The 19,488-nt window shown below is 39.1% G+C and overlaps 1 protein-coding gene across 2 annotated transcripts in view; it reads left to right on the top strand.

Annotated features, from left to right (window-relative positions):
• Positions 1 to 13,465: 13,465 nt before the first annotated feature.
• Positions 13,466 to 19,488, top strand: part of LOC105813288 (chromosome unknown open reading frame, human C2orf88) — a 19,305-nt gene continuing 13,282 nt past the window's right edge. The window contains exon 1 of one of the 2 annotated variants that reach the window (XM_012647929.1): positions 13,466 to 13,684. The gene's annotated coding sequence lies outside the window, so the exon portion shown is untranslated. Of the gene's footprint in view, positions 13,685 to 14,992; positions 15,043 to 19,488 lie in introns of those variants that run through there. The other variant, XM_012647930.1, reaches the window with a different exon arrangement.

Below are 19,488 nucleotides of genomic sequence, written 5' to 3' on the forward strand. Positions count from 1 at the left end.
TGTTTCCTACCTGCCTGGATGGCACTAGGCTTAGAAAAAGCCTTTTTTTTTTGGAGACAGGATCTGGCTCTGTCACCTAGGCAAGAGTACAATGGTGTCTTTGTAGCTCACTGCAACCGCTCGGACTCCTGGGCTCAAGTGATCTTGCTGCCTCAGTCTCCCGAGTAGCTGGGACTACCAGCATACACCACCACATCCAGCTAATTTTTCTATTTTTTGTAGAGATGGGGTCTTGTTCTTGCTCAGGCTGTTCTCAGACTCCTGGCCTCAAGCAATCCTCCTGCCTCAGCCTCCAAGACTTTTTTTATAAGCCATGGTCATAGCCATATCAGTCCATGCTTCTCTTTGGTAATGCGCCACATTAAAATACAAAACCCAAATATTAGTCTCTTGGCCTTTTACTTACAGTTCTTCTGAAAATTGCATAACTTATCCCATGTGGAAAGGATAGATGTAGGAATTTGTTTTCTCCTATGATGTTTACAAAATATGACTAAATGAAACTCATGTTTTAATTCACAGAATGGGAAACAAATTGGAATATTAGGATATGCTTCTTTCTCATTTAATGCAACTATGTCTAGACTTTTGTATTTGACCCACAGTGACTCAGTAATGTTAAGAAAAATGTTTTATATAATTAGCTCTCTTTATTTCTTTGTTTTTTTCTTAAGAGGGATAAGCTTTGAAAAATTAAAGACAAATACTAAATATTTACTACAAAATGATTTCAGCATGAGGGATGATAAATTTTTCAAAGATCCAAGACAGATAAAGTATAAAAATTACATGAATAAGTAACTTTTAATGCTTAATAAAACAGTGACATTTTCTTAATGATGCCATATATCCATTTACAGTTACATAAAAGTCTAGTCATACTTGCTTGAAATAAAAAAGAATATCATATATCAGATTATTTCCTTGAATGAAAGCATGGTTTGGGTGACTATAATATCTTATGTTGGTCTTAATTTGCACTTCTGAAGTGAATAATAAGGTTGAGCACATTTTCATGTATCTATTAACCATTTAGATATTCTCTTTTGTTAAAAAAAAATTGAGGGTATTTGTTCTTTTCCCGTAGGGGTTCTTTTTATTTAATACATGAGTCCTGTGTAAAATATCTTCATTGCAAATGCCTTTTCCTGTGATATGGTTTGCATTTCCACTCTTAATGGTATCATTTAGTAAAAAAGTTCTTAATTTTAAGTTAATACTATTTATCAATATTTTCTTTATAAATATAATTTTTGTGTTCTGTTTAAGAAATATTTACCTAGCAGCATCATTAAAAAAATACTAATGTTGGCAGGGCTTTTTTTAGTCCTTCAATATTGTCATTCTTTGTCTTTTAGCTTTCATCAGTTCTGTTGGAAGGCAGCTGACCCTCCTGTTGATTCTCCACTGAGGATGAGATAGGTCCCGTTTTCCTCTGCTGCTCTGAGATTTTCTATTTGTTTTCAGCAATATTACCATGATCTGCTTAGATGTCATCTTATTTGAATTTATCCTGCTTGAGTCTCATAGTGGCTTTGAATCTGTGGCTTAATACCTTTCTTTAGTTTTGGATAATTTTTGGCCATTATCTATTCAAGTATCACTTATTCCGTATTTTCCCTCTCTTTTTCTGGGACTCTAGTTCCACATATGATAGAAATTTTCACTTGTCCCACATGTCTTTTACATTGTTAAATTATTTTCCATCTTTTTAAAAGTTCATGACTTGGTCTGGATGTTTTCCGTTGTCCAGTCTTCCTCTTCACTATTCCTCTTGTGAACTATATTTAGTCTGCATCCAACTTATCTGAGTTATCCATTTTAGTTATTGCACACTTTGGTTCTCAAATTGCCATTTGACTTTTTTTTAAAAAATAGAGTCTATATGAGATAGTACATTTTTTGAACATTTAAAAATAGCTATTTTAGAGTTTGTATCTGAAACTCCAGTATCTGGATCTCCTTCTGTTTTTCTCTTAGTCTTTGGTCTTTTGTCTTCAGCGTGTATGTGGTAATTTTTAACTGAATGCCAGACATCATGAATTGAAAATTAGAACAATAATTTGAGACTCTGCTTTTGCAGCCTATTGGGCGGAGAAAGATTACCCTAATGAGATTGAACTAATCTGAGATGAGGTTTCAATCTTTGTGAGAGTTGATTTATTTCTAGTTTATTCGGGTAATTTTTGGAGTGTATCTCTTCAGCAGTTCCAGCTGAAAGCCAAGGGTGTTTGTTTGGGCCATTCTACTTTCTTGGGTTCTGAACTAATTTTTTTTCTCCCAAACCCCATGAGATGGCTGAAAGCCCTATTCAGCTTCTCAGTCTTTTGGCTGTTGCTTGTAAATTGACACACTGGGTCTCAAGTGAACATGCTGCACAAGATACCAAACTCATTTCACAGCATTTCCACTAGATAGGCGCCTTCAGTCTTGGCTCCCTTGATAGGCCTTGGATACCTTCACTGTGATTTTTTTTGTTTTTTTTTTTGTTTGTTTTTTTTACATTCTATCCCAATTTTATAGTTGTTCTCAGTGGGAGAGTTGGCATAATACAAACTAGTCTGCTATAATTGGAAGTGGAAGTATCTTGTTATTTATTTTTTCAAGAAGTAGTTTTAGTGCCGACTGTATGCCAGGTACTATTATTTGAGGCGCTGGTAGTGTAGTGTTTAAACACGGTATAAGGTTATTCTTTTCATGGGGCTCACATTCTATAGAACGAAGGTAAAATATAAACAAATAATGTGATTTTAAATTGTGAAAGGCTTCCTTCAAAAGGCTATGAAGGAAATAAGCAGTGAGATGTGTAAAAGTAGCTGGTTATGGGGAGAAGTTTACTCTAGGTCATCAGGAAAGTCTCTCACAAGGAGGACATTTGAACTGAGATATGAAAGGTGTGAAGGAGATAGCCAAGTGAAAAACTAGGAAAAACACAGGAAAGTATGAAGGCCTTGCAGTGAAGAGGCAAGTGTGGTTAGGACTTAGTGCAAGAAGGAATTAGGGGGATGAGATTGGAGAGGTAGTCCAGGTAACAGCTAGTGCACTATATAATAATGGGAGGAGTAGAAATATAAATGTAAGAAACCAAAAATGCCCCCTAAGTTTCTGACTTGAGCTACTAGTTATCATTTATTGAGTTGGAGAAGACCAAAGGAGGAGCACATTTGGAGAGTGGGTATTAAGAGTTCTGTTTTTACATGTTAAGTGTGAGATGTCTGTTAGACATCCAAGAAGGGTTAAGGCAAGAGATTTAAGTTTGGGAGTTACTGGAATAAAGACGATATTAAAGCAATACAAATGGATAAGCTCACCTGAAGAAACATTGTAGAAAAAGAAGAGAAGAAAACGTATACCAAGCCCTGGAGGATGACAGTATTTAGGGATTGCACAGAAGAGTAGGAGAAGCTAAAGGCATAGGAAGAAAACCAGAAGAATACAGTGTCATATGAGCTAAAAATAGAAAGTGTTTCAGGAAGAAGGGACTGGTTAGCTCTTATGAATACACTCAAAAGTAAAATATGAACTAAGAAATGTCCATTGAATTTGAAAAACAGATCCACACGCTAGACTGGGGAATAAATCCAGAATGGATTCTGCTAGAACGAGAAGTCCCCATTTGTTCTTTGGCACACTCTAGTCTGGCTTCTAACCCCACCGTTCTAAGATGCCTGTTCTCATCAAAGTCACCAATGTTTTCTGTATTGTCAGAGTCCTCAAATAGCTACGTGAAATCTATAACTACATGCAAAACTTTAGAGAACCAAATATAAGGAAGAATATTAAAGCAAATAGAAAAGATTACATACAAAGAAATTGAAGGAATGCAGTAATATCTTCTGAGGGGCAGTGAACCTGTGGCCGGCCTCAAGGCCACATATGGCCGTCCTTTACAGAACAAATCCTTTTATTAAAAACGGGCCACACTTGGGGATCCACACGGCCACATGTGGTCTTGAGGCTGCAGGTTCCCCACCCCCACACGGGAGCAGTTATTTAAAATATGAGAGAATAAAATAAACAATTTAATGCCGTTAGATTTTAAAACTTAGGAAAAATGGGAAATCTTCTGGAAAAATACAAATTTCCAAAACTGACTCAAGAAGTATGAAAGTTGAATATGTGAAAGAATTATTTTTAGATCTACCAGACCCTTTTTTTTTTTTTTTTTTTTTTTATTTCAGCAAATTATGGGTGTACATATGTTTAGGTTACGTGTAATGCCGTTAGATTTTAAAACTTAGGAAAAATGGGAAATCTTCTGGAAAAATACAAATTTCCAAAACTGACTCAAGAAAGTTGAATATGTGAAAGAATTATTTTTAGATCTACCAGACCCTTTTTTTTTTTTTTGCTGAGGTCTGGTAAACTTTTGTGAAACATATTGTTCCTATCTTATATAACCTGCTTCAAAGACTAAAATAAATGGAAAGCTTTCCAACTCATTTTATAAAACTATTATAACATAAATACCAATACAGGAGAAAATTAAAATTATAGGCCAATATCATTCATGAACATAATGCAAAAATACCAAGAAAATATATATGCAAACCAAATCTTGCAATGTGTTAAAAAAAAATTACAATCAAGTTTGGTTTATTTCTAGAAATGAAAAAAACGGTTTAGCATTCGAAAATCCATTTATATAAGTTATCACATTAACAGACCAAAGTAGAGAAACCATTTGATCATCTCAAAAGATGGAAAAAGCGTTTTAAAAAAAAAATGTATCACCCATTCATGAAAAAAATCTCTTAGAAAACTAGAAATAGAATGGAGCTTCTTTAATCTGATTTTTTTAACTGCCAAATCCTACAGCAAACATTGTAAAATGTAGAAACATTCCCTTTAAAATCAGGAACTAAAAGAATGCTGCTATTGTAACTAGTATTCAGTTATAGCCACCAAAAAAGACAAGAAAAATAAATGTTATAAGGATGAGAAAGAAAAAAACATTTATTCAGACTAGAGATAACTGTCTACATAGAAAATCCAAAATAATTTACAGGTGAACAATTAGAATTACTGAAAGCTCAGCAAGTTTGGATACTGCCTAATACATGAAAAATACAGCATTCCTGCATTATCTTCCATCCCCTGCAGCTCAGGCTGTCGAGGTGGTTTAAACGTGAGGGACTCTGGCTAGGAGCATGAGGCAGTCTAACAGACTTGGAAGATCAGGGCCTGACCTTCTCAGTTTCACTGAGAGCGCAGTGACTAATTAACACTTTCTGTGATTTACAGGATGGAGAAAAGGTCCAAGGTCCGAACATTAGAGGTTCCCAGTAACTGTCTTTAATTGGAGGCTAGTCCTTTTAAATTGAGATGGTCATTTAGTTCAAAACTGGGAAGGACATTCTAGTTCTTAGGAGGACCCCTGGGAAGCCAATCACAGGATTTCAAGCAACTTACCTGCTTTTATTTGGAGCATAGATTATTCATAAATTGCCTCTTACACCAATAATTCCATTCGTTATTACAAAATGCAAATAAAATAGAAAAATTGTAAACACAGTAAACTTCTCACACTGTTTATTTTGCTGATGGTCAAGGAAGGTCTGCCTGAAAATGAGGCCAAAAGAAGTGGTAAAACTGCACTGGTAGCTAATTCCCATCCAAGGAATTCTTAAAATAATCATGCTTTCTTAGAGGGATTCCAATACTTTTATATTCAACTTTTCAAAATGAAAATTACTTTGTATTTTTTCTGATTACAAATATATTCAATATTCATTGTAAAAATTTTGAAAGTTCTAAAAATATAAGCCTTTCTCTTAAATTCTTAGTTTCCTCAGACTCAGCTAATAACCTTGCCTTACTTTACAGAGTAAACTGAGGTGATTCCATTTTTCTTCAACTTCACTCTATAAATATATAATTTGTCAATACTCCTTTTTTTTGGCCAAAAAAAATTTCCTATTACTTGAAATACTTAAACTCAATGGACAGTGGTTCCATTACGTTTTAAGAACTTCAGATCTTGGTAGTTGATGGCAAGAATAACCGCAGGTAGACTAAGTTTATGGGGGGAAAATAAATTGCTTGGAAAAACAACATCTTTGAATCTTTTTTGTTTTTTCAGGCATTGTAGTAGGCCAAGTCATTACATTTTTTCATCTAGATTTCTGTAGCATGATTGGTTTGTGCCAGTAATCTCTACCCATGTGCTCAGTTGCCAGATGAATCCTAAATCTATTAAAGAACAATTTTTGTTACCTCAACTTTATAATTTAAGAAATTTCCGTGGGTATCTGTTATTTCTCTTAACAAATCACCCTAGCTTGGCACCGTGCCTTGCTAGCTTATACTCCCATAGATTCATTTTCTTTCCATTCACATGTGTTCTATGTGTTCCATGCTCATTGCCACCCCTGTTCTGTAGCATAGGCTATATACACTCATTCCCTTCTTTCAACAATTTAAATGCTATAATTGTCTCATGGCCCTGATCAAAACTCACCCACTTCTCATTGACCTCTTATTATTTGCAGTTTACAGTATATTCTGTCCTCTCCCACTATTATGCATTTACTGGTTAGTTTGCTTATAGCTGTATAATTACCTTATCTCTGAGGCTGACTCTGTAGAGATTGCCTGTGAGATGTAAAATACAAGGTCCATGGGATAGATCCTTGCTCATAAATATAGAAAATGTTATTGTTCAGAATACATTATCACCCTGTTCAAGCCAAATATTCTACCATCAGAGGTTCACCAGTTTTTGAAATAACTCGTCGTCTTTCCAAATTTCAATACTGCCCGTAAGAATTAAGGGATTAGGAGTTGGATAGGAGGACTGCTGCCTAGAACTAGGGCCAGACTTAACAAGCCATTGTGAGGACAGCTGAGAGTTTGGAAAGCAACATAGAATAATAGAAAGATTACTGGCATTGGACTCAGACCTGGTTCAAAGTCAAGCTGTACCACATATTAACAGTAACCTTATCTTTTCCATTTCCTCATATTTAAAACAGAAATGATACATATCTCACAATGCTATTGTGAAGATTAAATGAGATAGCATGTGAAGGGTTATTATGGTTACCAGCACATAGTAGGTAGACGCTCAATAAATAGTGCTTATCATTAATATCTCTAAGTTAGAGCAGCTCTCCACTCCATCAGATGAAGTTAACAGTTAAGTGAAATATCACAAGCCATAAAAATTCCTACAGGGATAGACAGTGTCTTATGTTGAATTAGCCAGAATTCTTCTTTGAGTACCAATTTACTCAACATTTGGCAGTTGATTTGCTTTCTAAGGAAAAATCTTAAAAAGATTAAAAACTGCCTCCTCAGCCAAGGACCACAGCAGGACTCTGTCCTTACAGAGGGCATACGCAGTAAGACATCAAGATGCGGCCCATCGTGCTGGGATGAATGTAGTGCAAAGGCAAGTGCACATGAATTCCTATTGCAAAACAACTCCTTTTAAGATTATGGAACCTTGGCTTTGGAGGAATTTTACTATTCTTTTTAGAAATCTTCATTATAACGTCTCAGATCATCTAACTTGTGGCTGAAGGGGAAATTCACTATTTGACAAACCAGACCATCCTGTTGTAAGTTATAACTAATAGACAGTACTCGCTTAATTCAATCCCAAACTTCCTGCCATGACTTCTTCCCACTGGTTCTAGTACTGTACTCCCCATCAGAGCAATGTGGATTAGGTATAGTCCCTCATCTATATGAATACCTCTTAGATATCTATTCCAATTCCTCCTAACTTCTCTAGAATAAACATCCTAATGTCTTTAGTTAATGTAGCTATATTAGTCAAATATTTAGCTTTAATTTAAAATTATGAGCTAATAAAAATGTGAAAATTCATAATTCCAGAGAGAAGCTGGACTATTTTCATCAAATTGAAACAGATTGTTTTTAACAACCAGGGCAATGAGACAATGGAAAGTGAGTCATATCAAAAGGCACATATGCCCCAAGTAAAAAACAAAACATTCAATACAATATGACATTTGAAATAGTAAATTTCAGAGCAATGGTTATTGCAGTATTTATCTGATTTTTAACAATGTTTCATATTCACATTGTATGCAAAAAAAAGTTGGCCCCATTTTAATGCCAAAAATGGTTAGCAAAATAAATGTAGATGAAGATTTACAGAAGCTTGGCCCTCATGTACCTAAGCAGTAATGTTTTTCTCTGTTTAAACTGAGATGAAATTATATAAAGCAACAAAGGAGAGAAATAATCTTCAGTCGAACAAACATTTCAAGCCTTCCATATACCAGGTACTAGAAATGAGTCATAAAATACATAAAGTACATAGTTCCTATCCTCAAGATGTTCAGATGTGGGGGCCCGGGGGAATAAATATAGGTAACCATAACAGACAACAACAATAACAAAAAAATAAGATGCTCATTCATTTCCAGGCATTTCTACCTCTTTGAAAATTGTTAAATTTACTTATACAGAGAAATATAGTGTCTATTAATGGTCACTTAAAGACTTCAAAATGTATTTTAGTGTAAAATACAGATCTTTTGACAGATCTTGTATAGAAATGATGAGGCTTATTTACTGATAAATGCACATCAGTAAACTTAAAGACCAAAACTTAACACAAAAATGCACGCTGAAGAACTATAAGGAAAAATGAAACATGAGAACAGACTGATGGTATAGTTGACAGCCTATATAGTTTTTAATCTAATGAACAGATTGGATTATATAATATGTGGTCAGGAGATATTGTTCCCAAAATACTCTAATGTTCTGCATTAGTTAAATTCTCATTTGGAAATTTTCCCTAGTTTGGGTCATGAGACATTTAATTACATTAGGAGAACAAGAATGGGTCTAGAGAAGCCTGATAAATGTGAGTAAAAGAAATTCTGTGAGAAAAAATTAATGTTTCTCCTCAGGAACAAGAAGGTTTGAGGGGCGATTTGATTCTTCCACATAAGGAAGATACTATCAACCATTTCTCATTTCAGTGACATCATAAATCAGACTAGAATGGCCTCAAGTACAGTTTGGAAAATTTAGTTTGGGCATAAGAACTTTTAAACATAGCATGATATACTTTAAAATATTATTATGGAAAACTGCTATGGTTTGAATGTACCCTTTAAAATTCAGGTGTTGCCAATGCGATAGCATTAAGAGGCAGGGCCTTTAAGAGGTGATTAGACCATTAGAGGTGCACCTCACTAACGGGATTAAGACCCTTTTAAAAGAGGCTTCATGCAGCAACCAGCTAGCTTGCCATCTTCCTCTCCTCTGCCGTGCGAGCATACAGCCTCCCTTCCCCTGCAGAGGATGCAGCCCTTAGCAGACAGCCGATCCTGCTGGTGCCTTGATCTTGCACTTTTCAGGTTCCAGAAAATAAACTTCTGTTCTTTGTAAATTTCCCAGCCTTAGATATTCTGTTATAGCAGAACAAAATGGACAAGAACAGAAATTGTCCTAGTAAATTTACGTTTTCACCTGTTTGGCTGGGTAGGTAATCTGAAGATTTGCTCTTTGATTCTGGGAAAGTGTTACACAAGAAGAGGTCTTCCACACAGTGTGGTTAAGGTTCGCAACAAGGTTTTGAAGCTTGCTAGGGCACAGGAGCAACTGGGAGTGGTACAAAAGGGACGTCTCAGGAGCAAAAGATAAGACCATTTTCATACCCATAGCTAGTTCTTCATCAAGAACATTTTAGGTGTCTTGCGCTACAGACAGTGTTAAAGAATCAGTACACCATTTCTGCTTCTGATTTTTAAAGCTTTGCATCCTAAAACCCTACTCTCAGGCCTGACATGAAAATGTGTCTGTCACCTACTCAGAGAAGATATCTAGGTCTCTCCGCCAAATCCAAATAAAACCTTAGCACATACAAGATTAAGTTCACTGTTTTGGAGAGACCATTTTAGTTTGAACACATAAAAAACAGTACTCAAAACCTGGATCAGTGAGAAATATATGTAGGAAATAGCCATGTTTTCCAATAACCACTAAGAGTTTCCTTTTTCCTTAGACCAGTGGACTATTATATGGGAAATGAAGAGGTAAATCTCAAAACGAGTTTTCTCGTAGTTCATACCTATGTGCTATTCTATTAGGGTTCATAACCCACAATGGTATTTTTTTCTGTCTCCTCAGTAAGTTTATCTTGTCAGTATTTAAATTTTCCTCTACCCGCCCAATTGGCTTTGGCTTCTTTTTCATAACCCGAGGTATTTTCTGGGGGTGGGAGTGGGTGGGTAGCAAGCATCATTTTCCATTCTAAGTCTTTTCTGTAATTTTCATACCTCTCTCTAGCATACAGTATGCCGTAGCCTCCATGTGAACGAACACGCACAAATCATTCCATCGACCAACCCAGTCCTCACCACTTCATGATCAGAAAACAAGTGGAGACATTTGACTCTCTGATATGCTAGTAAGAACCCTAGTGGCAGACAAATGAGTCCCAGGGCCCAGATCCCTTCTGACAGGGTCACATCATTTCACTACTTAGAGCTCTTGCAGAGAGGAGGTTCCTTCTGCCTCGCTGGCATAACCTCCTTTGCTTCTCCCCAGGAGCAAGCTCTGACTGGCCTGCCTGAAGCAAAAATGGAAATTAAAGGTGTTTGTTGTTTAAGTAGGGAAACCAGTGAAGGGAGCTTGCTGTATACCTCTCTCTGATCTGTCATGAGTGGAAGCGGAAGTTTTATGGGCCTCGGGGTAGAAATGGGAATTCTTTGTAGGACAAAGGCTATGGAGGTGTCTAGATTTAATTCTATTAATTGCAAGTTTATTATTTGGCATACAATCCTCAATCCAGCTCAATACTTCTTTCCTATCAACAGCATGGGCTTTGGGGTGAGACAATTTATGTTCAAATCCCAGTATTTTGTCATTACTATTTTTATTATTTTTACATTCTATAACCTGACAAAAAGAAAACCCACTGAACACTTGTTATAGCTCAGGCACCCCTACCCTAACCACATTCACCTCAGGCCATCTCTGGGGGCCTTCCTCCTCTCTCTCACTTCTGTCTTGCTTTTGAAAAGTTGTATTCAGCGCTCTTTCAAAATCCTACTGTAGGTCTCTGCCACCACCAGTTTGAGCAGCTCTGGGTTCCCACCTCTGCATCCACATTCGAGGCCAGGTGAGAGGATGGCAGGAAGGCAGACATGCTGGCCCTGACTCCCAGCTGAGGCTGGGGTGGCTGTGAGGAAAGCCAGCCTTTTGGAACCCAGCAGCAGAGGATGCCACGTTTCCTCAAGGCATCTTGCCAAGGTCTTACCATGGCACCATCTCAACCAGAGCGTGGCCTGCAGTCCTGAGGAGAGAGACCAAGGCTCTTTTTGTGGCCCAGCCAGCGAGGACTGGCCCAGACTCTCCTGGTCCTGAGGGAGGCCCTGCAGAGAGGGGAGAGGGCTGCCCAGAAGGGTGGCAGTTGGTCTCCACTCTTTGCAGCCTGCACCCATGAGGGCAGGTAGCAGTGGCCCGGGACACCCTCCCTCAGCCACTTTGCCAGATCTGACCTGGGCCTCCCCAGCTGGCTTGGCCAGACCCAGGGTGGTGGAGGAAGGGTCCAGCCTGGGCCTGGAAGGAGCAGCTCAACGCAGTGTGTATGTGTCGAGATCCCCCATCGCCTGCTTTCTTCTAGACCAAAGGCTACCCAGAACACTTGGCGTGCTCTTGAACGGAGTGAAAGAAAGTAATGCATGTATGGACGTGCCTTGCTCTTCTGGTGGAGGCCAGAGGCTGATCTCACCCACTTTTTCTTTCCTTCTGTCCTGGTAATTGGGACGCAAAACCCCTCAAATTTCTAAGCGTTTCCCCTGCCTAGAGCACATCAAGGACTGACACGGATCTCTCAGTGTGGAACCCAGAGGTCTCCTAAGGATGACTGAGCCTTCAAGCTGGGAAGGGAGAGGGCAAGCAAAGAATCAGGCCTAACGGTGGAGCCTTGCCTTTGAGCATAATTATTCAGCATGGTATGCCTGAAATATGGAGAGCTTAATATTTGTTTTATCTAGGTTTAATCAATTTGTATACATTAAAAATGGATACTTATTGGACAAATCAATATAAGTATACTCATATTCTATGACTGTAAGAATGTACCCACTCCAATTTCATTAATCACAATAGCATGAAGAAAAATTACATTTCTGGGCTACTGTGTTTGTATGTAACAGCAACCTTCGCTAATTTAAGCACAGTAAAAAATAAGAATGCTTGATTCATTTAAAATCTAAAAGATTCTGAGCTAGATTTTCTATATCTATGTTTCTCAATTCCTCTGCAATCTAGGTTTATTCCTTACTATGCTGTGCCTTCAAAGAGCGAAGCCTCATATGTTAGTGTACAGATTGTGAGCTTTTTAGGTTCCAGTTTTTTTCATGTTTATTTTTTCAGTTGGACTCTGGGCTTCAGCGTCCTCATCTGTAATGAGAAGGAGTCAAACGAAGTTATCACTAAGTTCCCTTCAAGCATGAATTTTGCATTGACTAATCCATTGTAGAACACAATGGACATAATGGTTCTTTTGTAGTTCTCTTGGGACTTTTACTATTGCTAGGAATCGTGCTGGGCAGATGCAGGCATCACATGGAATGTGTGGCGAAGTGTAACTGAATAATGGCCATGTTTTGAGGAAGTGATGTTCAATGCTTTAACGAATGAGAAAATGGTCTTTAGAAATGTTTTAAGGAGAAACAAGCTTGAAAAATATTCTTGAGTATTTTTGGATAGAAAAGTACAAAATGGATGTATCCTTTAAATGTTTAAGAACTTCAAGCACTTCTGTTGTGTATACTCATGGTGCAAACTAGTTAGGAAGGGCAGAGTCCCTGGCCTAACTGCAAAGCATGGGGTTTGCGGTCAAGGCAGGTTTGGCTGCTAAGCCTGGCCCGAGCGCCAGAACCCTTAGCTGGGAAGGCGGCGGGAAGGCGGCGGGGAGGCTGCGGAGCTCACCTGCACGGGGCTAGCACCTGCTGTCCCCAAGGCAGGCCCCGCCTGTGGAGAGGGCTTGGAGAGCAGCTCCTCCTCTTACCAGGGCAGAGCTCAGCAGAGTTCGCAACCCAGATGGCTCAGATGAGGGGCCAGGGACCAGAGCAGTGAAGCGACTTGCTCGTTTATGCTTCCATTGAACTTTTGAGGGTCTAGTTCCTGTCGCGGAGGCAGCGGCGTATTGGGATGGGCGCGAGGACGAAGGCACAGGACCCACCCGTCTCACAGCCCAGTTCCGCCCCGCCCCTGCGTGAGTTGTGAGCCTGGCGCCTCTCTCTCCACCGCCGCAAATTCGCGTGCCGCCCGCAGAGGGCGCGCCCTGGGGCCGGGCGTCCCTTGGTTGCCACCTGCGGGGCCGTCCTGGTGCGGGGCGCGAACCCGCGAGGAGCGCGCTGCTGGCGCGGCGGGGACAGCGGGAGGAGGGGCCGTGAGCCCGGAGCGCCGCCGAAGGACGCCCCGTCCTCCAAACGCTGCCACTCCACTAACCCGGGCGCCGGCAGGAAGGCGGCGCCGCAGCCCTTGCAGCTGGACTGCACTTTGCCCTCGCCCGGCCCCAGCTCCTGCCCACCCTGACGCCAGCAGCCCCTTCCAGAGCAGCGCCCGCTCCGGGAGCTTCGGGGACCGGCCCGGGGCCTGACGCCCGCGAGCGCCAGATGCCTCCTCGGCCCCCACGGCTGTCCGGACGTGCGATGGGCGCGCTGCTACCCCGGCGATGTGTTGCGTAAGTGAACACCTGGGAAGTGGGCGACTGGGGGGGTGGGGGCGGTATGTCTGTCTGTCTTTGCTTGTCAGCTGTGCCTTTTTGATTTTTCAATGGCAGAAACCTGTGAGTTACAGGACGCTTTAATTAAAGCAGACATTTCTCGGCCAGCTGCCTTAGAGCCTCACAGCTCCGTCCCCCTAATTGAGAAGAGTTAGCCCTACTCCTTCCATCTTGTTCTGAGCCCCCCAATTAAAGGTATTTCATTATGAGTTGCAGTTTCATCCTGCTTCTTACCTGAAGAGTGAATGAAGATTTTTCAGGTAAAAGATTTGCCTGTGAACATTTTATTTGTACGCCAAGCTGTCAGAATTGTGCTCTGAATGACATATGTTACGCAAAGTATTAGCTCTCGTGCTAGTTGGAGCTGTGGGAGGCTGAACCTTGAGGTGAAATAATGCAAATAAGAAATAAAGCGGAGAGGACGGGTTAGATCCTCAGCCATTAGCCAAGGGATGTGAAAAGCAAAGCAGAACAGCTGGAGTTGTTTCTCTAACGTCTCTCCTCTGCCACCAACACCCCCCCATCCTTTATATTAATAGAAGTAGGTTAACAAAATTATAAACTAGTAAATATTCTCATCAAAGACTCCATCTTTTTAGAATCTGGTGTATATGGTATTTATCTTAGGGAAATTTTAAGATAAGAATTCAGAGGAATAAGGAATCTACTTTTATTAGGACAAAGTATAAATCACACCAAGATCAACAGTTGGATGTTCCTTTTTCCCTTTGATTGTATTGTTTTCAAGTACCTGATATGGCTATCATAAATAGATGGGAAATAAAATAACACTGAATATTCAAGCAGAATGGTCTGGAAAAATAACTTCAGTTTTTAACTTTGTTTTGCCCACATTATAAAAATTACTTATTTAGGCCCGCAATCTTATAGGAAACGGATACCTTAAAATCAAAGACCAACCTCCAATCTATTTTAATATCTCCTATATAATATTCCGGCTACATTTTGATTGAATACTTCAGTGACAGGGAGCTCACATTTTGAGGTATTCCTCCTGTCTGTTAGCAAGTCCTTGTTGACACCAAACGGACAGTTGCTTCCTTGTACCTTTCTCATTAGTCCAATTTGCCAATAGCCCTCCAACTTGTGAAATTATAAGCAGGATTTTTCTGCAAAAAAGATCAAAATTTTTCAGAGTCTGAAAAGGGTCCACGACAAGAAATAGTTAAATGAAAGGTCTAAAGTGATACAAAATAAGATTTTTGTCTCCTTCTCTTGATAGCCTTTCAGATCCTTGAGCCTTGGTTTCCTCATCAGTAAAATGGGAATATACTCTTACCTACCATTGGGTTATTGTGAGTATTAAATTAATAATCTTCGTAAAGTACTTAGTACAGGTGCCTAGAAGTCAGTAAATGTTATCTTCAATAAATAATAGTTTTATGTTTCCTTATCTAAGACCCTTCTGTGTGCTAAAAATCCTTAGATCAAAATTTAATTCAATAAATCAGTCTAACCAGAACAGTGAGGAGTGCAATGAGTTCCCGTCTTCAAACAAAATCATCTATTGCTTAATTGGCTTTTGAGGTAAACACACCAAAGTGGATGAAAAACTTCAACCCCCTTCCCAACCTCCCATGCTTTGCTGTCAGGGTAGGCCTTATTGTTTTATTATGCAATTAAGCATTTCTTGAATCTGAGCTTTTTTGTGCTGTTGGCTTGTATTACTTAAAGCCTCCCTCCCATTTCCGGTTTATTAGATTTGTTTTAGTCCTGATTGCGACATACATCATGTTAATTCTACTTTCTGGTTTTGTGTCACCTGCACGTTTGCTGAGTTTATTCACGATTCAAATCACTGATAATATATGGGACAGGTCATTTTGCTTTCATGGTGGCACATCTAGAAGCCTGTGGCACAGCAGAAACGGCCCTGGATTTTTGGAGCCTGGTTTTAGAGTCTGGCCCTGACACCTACTAGCTTTGTGACCTTGAGAAACTTCTATATCAATAAAATGAGGTTAGTAACATCTACCTTCCAGAGTAGTGGTTAAAATTCAAGCTAATAAAAGTGCCAAGTATAATACTGGTTGGAAGTATAGTTGGCCCTCAGTAGATATTGCTCAAATTAATGAATTAGCTGGATTCAGCCCTGTCTTTCCTATTTAGCAAATGATTCTAGTCCACAGATCAGTATTCTCCATAAGGACGAGAAAAATTTTAATCAAATGCCTTGCTAAAAATAAGATCTTGAGTATTCCCTGATATACCACAAAATTAAATGACATTGGTTGAACACTGAATGATTCTTAGTGAACTGATAGTTCCTAGAAATCCCCAATCTTTTTACCCCCTAATTATTCCCTGTTTAATGATTAAGTCTTGAATTTTGCCAGAGATTGATGTCAAACTTACTGGTCTGTAAAGCCTAGGAATTCAAATTCTTTCCTTTAGTTTTGAATATTAAAAATAAAATAAAAACATCAGGGGTTAAAAAATTACATTTGAGTCTCTAGCTTCTTGAGACCTCCACCCTTCTCCATGTTTTTCTGGAGACTGTCAGAATATTTCTCTACTGACATCTGCAGTTTCTCTTGGTACCCTGGAATGTAATTCACCATAATGTGAAGATGTGGATTCTTATAAAGTGACCTCTTCTTCTTGTACCTTAGTTTGTTCTTAATGAGGTTTTTATCCTTTCTAGCTTGAAGATAATTTGCCTTTAAGGAAGCAAAACAGTTGCTGCACAGTTCTGTTTTCTTTCTCTAATTAATTAATATACCATCTGCCCTTGGATCTGAGAATTTTCTAACTGGAGCCTCTTTTCTATATACTGAGTGTACTGTGAACAACATGCACCAAGTTGGTGGTAGAGAAATAAAGCCACTCATGGTATTGTAATGTTGGATGTTTTGGCAGTAGTAAATAACTCTAGTCAGTATCTGATAAGGGGAGAGCTTTGTATTTTAAGAATTAATTTATTCCTTATAAATTTAGAGTTGTAAAATTAAGAATGTTTCACAAGAGGCTGAAGGTAACATAAATTAGTGAAGCTGAATGGGTGCCAGACCCAAGGGAGTAACAGACCTGTGGACTAGAGTGAATGACCAGCTTAGGGACATTCTAATTCTGAGCAGTTTAAACACTGCACTAGCCAAACAACAACACTGGCCAAACACTACTGCAAGTTTGTGGCCTTTGCATGTAAACACCCTGAAAGAGGCAGAACTATGTAAATTTCCCTGTTTTATTCCCAACATCTAACACATTGCAGAAACATGGATACTTGAGAAATGGCCAAACTTTAATAAGCATTCATTAAGCATCTCAATGTAGAGAACTGTTCTGTGCAAAATAATAAAAGAAAAAATGACTCCCGCCCTCGAGGAATATCTAATCTCATTTGGGGAGATAGCATTTATAAATTAAAAAGACTAATCAGTTTAAGAAGAGAATTCTGAGTAAGAGTTGGAGGTATTCTGGGAAGTCTGCATGAAGGAGATGGGGCTTCCGCTGTCCTTGAAGATAGTACTGTGGTGTAAGTAAGGAAGCGGGCAGAGGGTGCTGGTGGAGATAAGGGAAGTGCTGCGTTTCAACTTAGAGGGGCCTAGGAGGAGGAACCGAGTATGAGTGTGGCAAGGAGTCTCACTTGATGGGACAGGAAATTTCCTTGGATTACTGAGAAATGAAGTCCACTGGGTAAAAACAGGGCTTTAAAAAAAATGTTTAAATTAAGTGTACCTCTTTTCTCCCCAAAATACTGTACCATCAGCCACAGAGAATAAAAACCCTACAATAACTCCTTAGGGAAAGAAGTGTAGTACATGTATCATGAAAGAATTATTAAACTTTAAATAGCAAAACTTTCTGAATTTTTGATCCTGTGACCTAGAGTCTAAGTGGAACACTGTATTCTTCTTCCTTGTCTCCACATCAGAGTAACGATTCTTTTCAGTGCTCAGAATTACATCTGCTGCCTAGAATTTAATGTAGTGCATAGCACTTAACGCTCTTATTATTTATGTCTCCTACTTGTTCTAAAATATGTGAAGTGGTTTTACTACATAGCATAAAGACTAAAATTGAATTTTTAGGAGAGGAAAAAAGCCCTTCTCTACCCTACCCTCTTAGGTTCAGTAATTGGGGCCTGTGAATCAAACTGATAAAAGAGTAATGGGATAAATAAAACAGATTAAATTACATATGTATGTGCAGGAGTTTGCAAAAGAAATGTGATTCATGGAGATGGTTAGAATTTGGGGCTTAATACCACCTTAACAAAGGGTGATAAAGTGTGGAGAGGTTCTAGATCAAGTTTTCTTAACTAGTTGGTCAGAAGCTACTTTTCATTTTCCTATGAGGATTTATATTATGGTGCTAGAGGAATTGCTGCAGATTGAAGTTCCATATTCATAGTCATAAATAGGAGTGGCCAGGTTAAGCCACGTAGTACCCAAGGTAAAGCCCAGAAGGGCTGAGGGAAATGCCTGCTTATGGGTTGTTTTTTTTTTTCCCTCCACCGGGAGGTCCTGGTAAATGAGATGAAGTATTGATACCTGACTTAAGAAAGCTATCATCCGGCCGGGCGCAGTGGCTCACGCCTGTAATCCTAGCACTCTGGGAGGCCAAGGCGGGTGGATTGTTTGAGCTCAGGAGTTCGAGACCAGCCTGAGCAAGAGCGAGACCCCATCTCTACTAAAAATAGAAAGAAATTAGCCAAAACAACTAAAAATAGAAAAAAATTAGCCGGCATGGTGGCACATGCCTGTAGTCCCAGCTGCTCGGGAGGCTGAGGCAGGAGGATCGCTTGAGCCCAGGAGTTTGAGGTTGCTGTGAGCTAGGCTGACGCCACGGCACTCTAGCCCAGGCAACAGAGTGAGACTCTGTCTCAAAAAAAAAAAAAAAAAGCTATTATCCAATTCTAACTTTTCAAAATCCTAAATGACTGTTGGCATTCTTAGATTATACTACATTCCTTAATTATAATCTTAAGATATAATAATTAAAGCACTTAAAATAATTAATAACTTGATATTAGCAGGTTTAGGAGACAATCTGGAGAAATAAGGAAATAACACAGAACACCTTCCATGTTCCAAGGCAGTTCTAGATGCTTTTCTTAGAGAATTTCACTTAATTTTCATGATGACTATATGAGGTAGAGCCCAGTTTACAGATAAAATCATATCACACAGCTCTACCCAGGTTTATTAGAATCTCAAACATTGTCCTTTCACTTATCAGTGCTATTTTTTCTGCCTCTCCATTGGGAAATTTTGGCCCCAAGTGTGACCACATGAAGAGTCATCCTGAGGCTGCTCTGTTGGTGAGCAGTTGCACACTGTATGTGTTGTGTGCCTGAGGGTGAAACCAACCACTCAGTTCCTAAGGACCCTACAGTCGTGTTCTTTTGGTGACCTTCAGACTGACCAAAGTCATATTTACAGTATTTTCTAGCTTTTACTTTTTGGTGAAAGAGAAAGAATATTAAATCGAGTCCATTTCTGTTTGCCTGTTTAACTGGTGTCATTTGATCCTTGTGAATTTAGTCCAAGTCAGTGATTCTCAATATTTCCAGTACAAAGACCTCCATTTATTGTCCAATTTTCACAAAGCCCTACAAGAAAGTATACTCTTAGTATCCATTATTAGAGAACAAATAATGACAAATATGCTATTAGGAACTCAGTTATACTTATATTTTTGTTGTTGTTCTTATTGTTTTTTTGAGACAGAGTCTTGTTGCCCCAGGTAGAGTACAGTGGTGGTTAAAAAATTACATTTGAGTCTCTAGCTTCTTG

The sequence above is a fragment of the Propithecus coquereli genome, unplaced genomic scaffold, assembly GCF_000956105.1.
Source record: "Propithecus coquereli isolate 6110/MARCELLA unplaced genomic scaffold, Pcoq_1.0 Scaffold279, whole genome shotgun sequence".
NCBI classification, from domain to species: domain Eukaryota; kingdom Metazoa; phylum Chordata; class Mammalia; order Primates; family Indriidae; genus Propithecus; species Propithecus coquereli.